The sequence below is a fragment of the Notamacropus eugenii genome, chromosome 7 (assembly GCF_028372415.1).
Source record: "Notamacropus eugenii isolate mMacEug1 chromosome 7, mMacEug1.pri_v2, whole genome shotgun sequence".
In the NCBI taxonomy this organism is placed as follows: Eukaryota; Metazoa; Chordata; class Mammalia; order Diprotodontia; family Macropodidae; genus Notamacropus; species Notamacropus eugenii.
The window spans coordinates 171,083,582-171,089,581 of NC_092878.1; the positions used below are offsets into that span (position 1 = coordinate 171,083,582).

A 6,000-nucleotide genomic window follows, 5' to 3' on the forward strand; every position below is an offset into this window, starting at 1 on the left:
ACTTATTAAAACTATGTCCATTTCTTAGAAATGAAGGCTTGGTTGAGGCTCCTGTCTTAAAAAAACAACTCTGAATTAGTGTTTGTTCTGATAAAAAAAGAATCTGACAAATGCTAGGTGATGGTAGTGAAGGACATTGAGTCCACAAGCCTTTGTTAATCATCCACTAAATGCTAGGAATCAGCCCAGTGATAGGGACATTGACAAAAAGCATAAGACTTCAGTATTTGTCCTCAGACTGAAACAGTTCCTGCCCTCAAGGAGATGACATTCTTCCAGGGAAGTGACACACAAGCTCACACATACACAAGATACACACACAGAATGTCTAGAATGGAAAATCTAGGGAAGCAGGACTTGAGCTGAGAGATTCTCTTTGGCTGAGGTAAAGAGGGAATGTGTACCAGGCATGGGAGCACCTGGGGGGAGGCCGAGGCCCTGTTGGAGAGGGGAGGTTTGTGGGTGAAAAGCCAAGTGAAGATGTCAATATCTGCTCTTTGAGTTATAATGGAATGCACTGGTACCATTAATATACCTGGAAAAGATGTGTTAATGGTGGGGAGTGGAAAGGAAATAAGTGCTTCTTTAGCCCATGTTGCGTGCTAGGCAATGTGCTAAACACTCCTCACAACAGCCCTGGGAGGTGTGGGTACTGTTTTAATCTCTGTTGTGCAGTGGGAGAATCTGAGGCTGACAGAAGTTACTTGACTTGCCCAGAGTCACTTTGTCTGAGGTTGAATTTTCTTACTCAAATCATCCTAACATGAGTACCACCTAGGGCTTCTACCACTTACCATCTTTGTGACTTCCCAGACCATAACTCAGTTTCCTGGTCATTGCTTCCCCAGGTATAATGTCCCCACCATTAGAACATAAACTCCTTTGGGTCAAAAGCTAACTTGTTTTTACACTTGTATTTTCAATCCTTAGTTTGGTATGTTAAGCATTTAATAAATGCTTATTCACCATAGGGGACAAGAAGAGGTGTGAGGTCTACTGAAGGTGGAAAGCTCAGCTGGGGCAAGAGTTTGAATTTGTTAGATTGATGAGATTAGTAAGCCTTCTTGGGGTAGTATACAGGAGAACTCTTTAATGCTGGGCTGAGAAGTTTGAATTCTGTTCTGTAGTCAAAGGGATTGACTTAAAGGTTTGTCAGCAGGAGAGTGACATGGGCAGAGAAAATATTTCCTTAGGAAAATTTATTTTTTCCATGTGGAAGATGGATGAGAATGAAAAGAGCCTGAAATCATTGACAGGGGGTTGTTAAAGTTGTCCAGATGAGAGGGATGAGTATCTGACCTGGGCAGATGGTTGTGGGAGTGGAAAGATAAGAGATGTTCTGCAAGTTGACTTAGCAGTATAAGGGAACTGTTTGGATCTGGGTGGGAGAAGGGACGTAAAAATGAAGATGACAGAAATAGAAACGATTGAGATGACCACATGGTGATCAGGGAAATGAAGGGGAGACCAGCACAGGGACTTGGGTGCAGCCAGCAGATTGTCCTGTTTGTAGGAGTGACGTCACAGCATGTACTTGGACCTCTTCCTCCTGGCATCAGAGGATGAACAGCCAGTGATTGCCAGACTTCCAGCAAGATCCCAGCTTCCATGAAACAAGAACATGGACTATGAAAAGAAGGGATTGAGAATGGGGAAGAGCTTAACAAAAGTATGATGGGAAGAGAAGGGACTGGGTGACCTGGATTGTTATAAATAAGATTACCAGCAAAGGGAGTTTGCCACCCTGAAGTACAAGGATTTACTAGAGATTATAAAATCATAGGAGTGGAATTGAAGCAGCCTCACTAGCCACAGAGCCTAAGCCCCTTGTTTGACAAATAAGGAAACTGAGGCCCAGGAATGGGAAGTGCCTTCCCCAGTTTATACAGGCTATAAGTGCCATGTGGGCCATGCTTCTTGAGCTTTGGTTTTTTGCCCTGGAGTGATGGAAGATTGCTGATTTGGTCTTTGCTTTCTGAAGCTCACATAGAGGTGGAACAGGGCCAGACTTGGGGACTCTGGCTCCCCAGGGACTGGAACAATTGACCAAGTGACTAGGTTGTGATCTGGGTCAATAGGGCCTATACATTCTGAGACCATTGATCTTATGAAATACTGAGGTAAGCTCTAGTTTATTCAAAATAAAACTCATGGCCTTTCATTTTTCCTTCTAGGAAATCTTCCTCACCTTGAAAAGTGCTGTGGAGAAATACCATGAAGCTATGGAAAAGTCAGCAGAGGAGGGCAAAACTAGAATTAACGAAAAAGCTGCTGAGCTGAAAAGAGTTAAATGCACTCAGTTCTATCATTTAGACTGCATCAAATTGCCTTGTTTTGTTCAGAATTTAAACGAACATGTGAAAGTTCATAGTTTTGAGAGAGGGACTAACCCAGTGAGACCGTCTGAGTGTTAAGATGGTAGACTGGGGCTCTCTGGATGGAAATTAAAATGTGCTTTGACACAGAATGATCTGGTTGTAATGATTCCGTTTAAAGAAATCACTTGTCAATAAAGTAATTTTCCTCAGAATTCATGTCTGGACTCTGGTCAGGAGGAGTAAGGAGATCCAGAAAAGCAAGGGCTTTAGAAGTGTTTTTGTTTGTTTTGGAGGAGGAGCTGCTTTGCAGGTCCACTCTTCCATCCATGATGTCACTGGACCCTCACATGAACTCTGGGAGCTTAGTGCTGTTACCATCACTGTTTTAGAGAAAACATGCTCAGAGGTTTCACTGACTTGCTCAGTCATCCAACAGAAGGTTGGCTTCCAATCCATGTCCTCATGCCCAACACAGCTGGGCCCCAGGAAGTCTACTGTACCACATACCCCTACATGCCTGACAGCCAGAGGAGCTTTATTCTCCCAAAATCTGACCAGTAGTTTAGTTTTCCTTTGTTGCCAAAGATATCAATGGTATTAACACCTCTTCCTTTCATGCTTACGCCAAGTGTTAGTGAAACATGCAAGTCCTAACCAAGTCTAGTATTTGGAACTTTGACCTGGGAAGAAGGGAATTCCTCCTTGACCCCTGGTCTTACCTATGAACTGCTGGAACATCTAGATGTTATGTGGTCTGTGAAGTTAGAATTGTGAAATTGAAGATGTTTCTCTCAGAATCGATCTGAAAACTACTCATCACTGTACATCTATTCTGAGTTTATTTAATCCAAACTTAAGTGGGATTTGGAGGATTCACCACAGCAAAGATACGGAAACCAGCTTCCAGTTTTTTTTTTGGTGTCTAGTCAGCAAGCTGCTGTGGGTAGAGCCAATATTTAATTTCATGTCTAACTGACATTTCAAGTAATCTATTTTATCGCAAAGCAAGGGAAATCGAAATTTGTACCTAGCAGGATCGAGATCATGTATCTGATTCGAACTTAACAAGATGTTTCTATGCTTCCTATTTTTCATAGCACCAAGGGAAGTTTTATGTTGAATTCCATTTTCAGATAAAATGCCCACCATGGATTCCAGTTAAGTCAGCTGTGTTTATCACTTTGATTAAAATACACTTCTTGAGGTACAGAGCCAAGATGGTGGAGTAAAGGCAGGATCGGAGTTCTCCCAAATTCCCCTACCAACAAGTTTAAAATAATGCCTTAAGACAAATTCTGTAAAACAGGGTTGAGTGGGGGTGAAAACTTTTTCCAGCCTAAGACAACTTAGAGGGTTAGCAAGAAAGATGTGTGTCTGGTATGAGTGACCAGCAGCCCAGCAGCCAGCCTGGTTACAAGGAGATTGCAGGGGACCTTTTGCTGTCACTAGGTTCATTATAGGAGCACTAGTGTTGGTTAGATTGGGTTAGAGTGTCCTCCCACTTCCTGACCCTCACTCAGGTAAGCCACTTGAGCAGGAGAAGGAGGCGCCTGTATTCAAGAGAAGAGGGCTTGTGGCTTCATTGACCAGATCCTCAACCCCCATGCCCTCTGCCCTGTAGTCTGAACCCAACCCTAAATGCACCTCCCCCCTCCCATGGCTCCAGGCTTCTACTCATTCCCTTTCAACTGGGTTTCTGCCCCCACTCTGCACTTCAGTTTAGAGAGGGAGGTCTCAGTTACTCACTAAAACACTGTAGCAATAGAGAACTGTGCCCCCTTTCTTCAGGAGCTTCTTCCATGGGCTGAAAACATTTAATGATCATGCCCAAAGAGAAACTCCAAAGGCTCATACTTGATAAATCCTCAAAGAACGTCATAGGAAACAAGAATTTAATTGAATTAATTAATTTAGTTATCCATTTTTTACTTCATAATGTTCTCTATCTATTGTTGGGTCATAAATTTCTCCATTCCTCACAAATGTGACAAATATACTATTCCTTACTCCTCTAATTTGTTTGCAGGATCAATCTTTATGCCAACATAATGCATACATTTGGAGTTTATTCTTCTGTATGGTGTCAGGCATTGGTTTATGCCCAGTTTCCTCCACAACTGTTATCCAGTTTCCCCAGAAATTTTTGACAAAGAGTGAGTTCTTATCCCAGAAACTGGGGTCCTTGAGTTTATCAAAAAGTAGATATTTTTTTTCTAGCTCTAGAAAATAATAAACTGGTAGTTTGATTGGTATGGCACTGAATAAGTAAGTTAATTTAGGTAGAATTGCCATTTTTATTACATTAGCTCGGCCAACCCCTGAGCAACTGATGTTTTCCCACTAACATAGATCTGACTTTATTTGTGTATAAAATACTTTGTAATTGTGTTCATATAGTCCCTGGATTTGTTTTGGCAGGTAGATTCACAGAAGTTTTGTAGTGTCTACCATAGCTTTAAATAGGATTTCTCTTTCTATCTCTTGCTGTTGGGCTTTGTTTTTGTAACCTGCAGCTTTGCCAAAGTTGTTTATTATTTCAAGTAGTTTTTTTACTTTATTCTCTGTGATTCTCTTAAGTATATCATCATATCATCTGCAAAGAGTGATAACTTAGTTTCTTATTTGCCTATTCTAATTCCTTCAATTTCTTTTTCTTTTCTTATTACTACACCTAGAATTTCTAATACCACACTGAATAACAGTGGTGTTCATGGACTTCCTTGTTTCATTCTTGATCTTATTGGAAAAGCCTCTAACTTGCCTGCATTGCAAATAATGCTTGCTGATGGGTTTAGGTAGATATTACTTATTATTTTATGGAAAGTTCCATTTATTCCTATGGTTTTCCGTGTTTTCAATAGGAATGGGTATTGTATTTTGTCAAAAGCCTTTTTTGCATCTATTGAGCTAATCATGTGTTTTCTGTTAGTTTTGTTGTTGATATGATCAATAATGCTAATTGTTTTTCTAATATTGAGCCAGCTCTGCATTCCTGGTATAAATCCTACCTGGTCATAATGTATTATTCTCATGATAAGTTTCTGTATTCTTTTGGCTAATATCTTATTTAAAATTTTTGCATCTATATTCATTAGAGAAATTGGTTTTTAATTTTCTTTGTTTTGATTCTTCCTGGTTTAAGTATCAAAACCATATTTGTATCATAAAAAGAATTTGGTAGGACTCCTTCTTTGACAATTTTCCCAAATTGTATAGGAATTAACTGTTCTAAATGTCTCCCCCCTCTTTCCACTCCCCTTCCCCAGGAGGGCCTGCAATTTTATGGGCTGTACATGTATGATTAAATTAAACATTTCCACATTAGTCATTCTGAAAGAAGAATCGGAACAAAAGGGAAAAAACATAAGAAAAAAAAAGAAAATACTCTGCTTTGATCTATATTCAGAGTGCATAGATTTTTCTTTAGATGTGGATAGCATTTTTCTTCATGAGTCTTTTGGAGTTGTCTTAGATCATCAAAGTCAGTCATGGAAGGATGTTGCTGTTACTGTCTAGAATACCTCACTCACCATCAGTTCATGCAGGTCTTCCCAGATAAGCACTCCAACATACACAGGGGGGCCTGTTATCACAGGATCTTAGATCTGCATTTATAAAAGGAAAGGCAACTTTTGAGGGGTTAACAATCACTTTAATTACATTCAACATGCAGAGACCAACC

At 40.3% G+C, this 6,000-nt stretch overlaps 1 pseudogene; it reads left to right on the forward strand.

Annotated features, from left to right (window-relative positions):
* LOC140513080 (kinetochore protein Nuf2-like) overlaps positions 1-2,438 on the forward strand; it is a 43,135-nt pseudogene extending 40,697 nt beyond the window's left edge.
* The last annotated feature ends 3,562 nt before the right edge of the window (positions 2,439-6,000 follow it).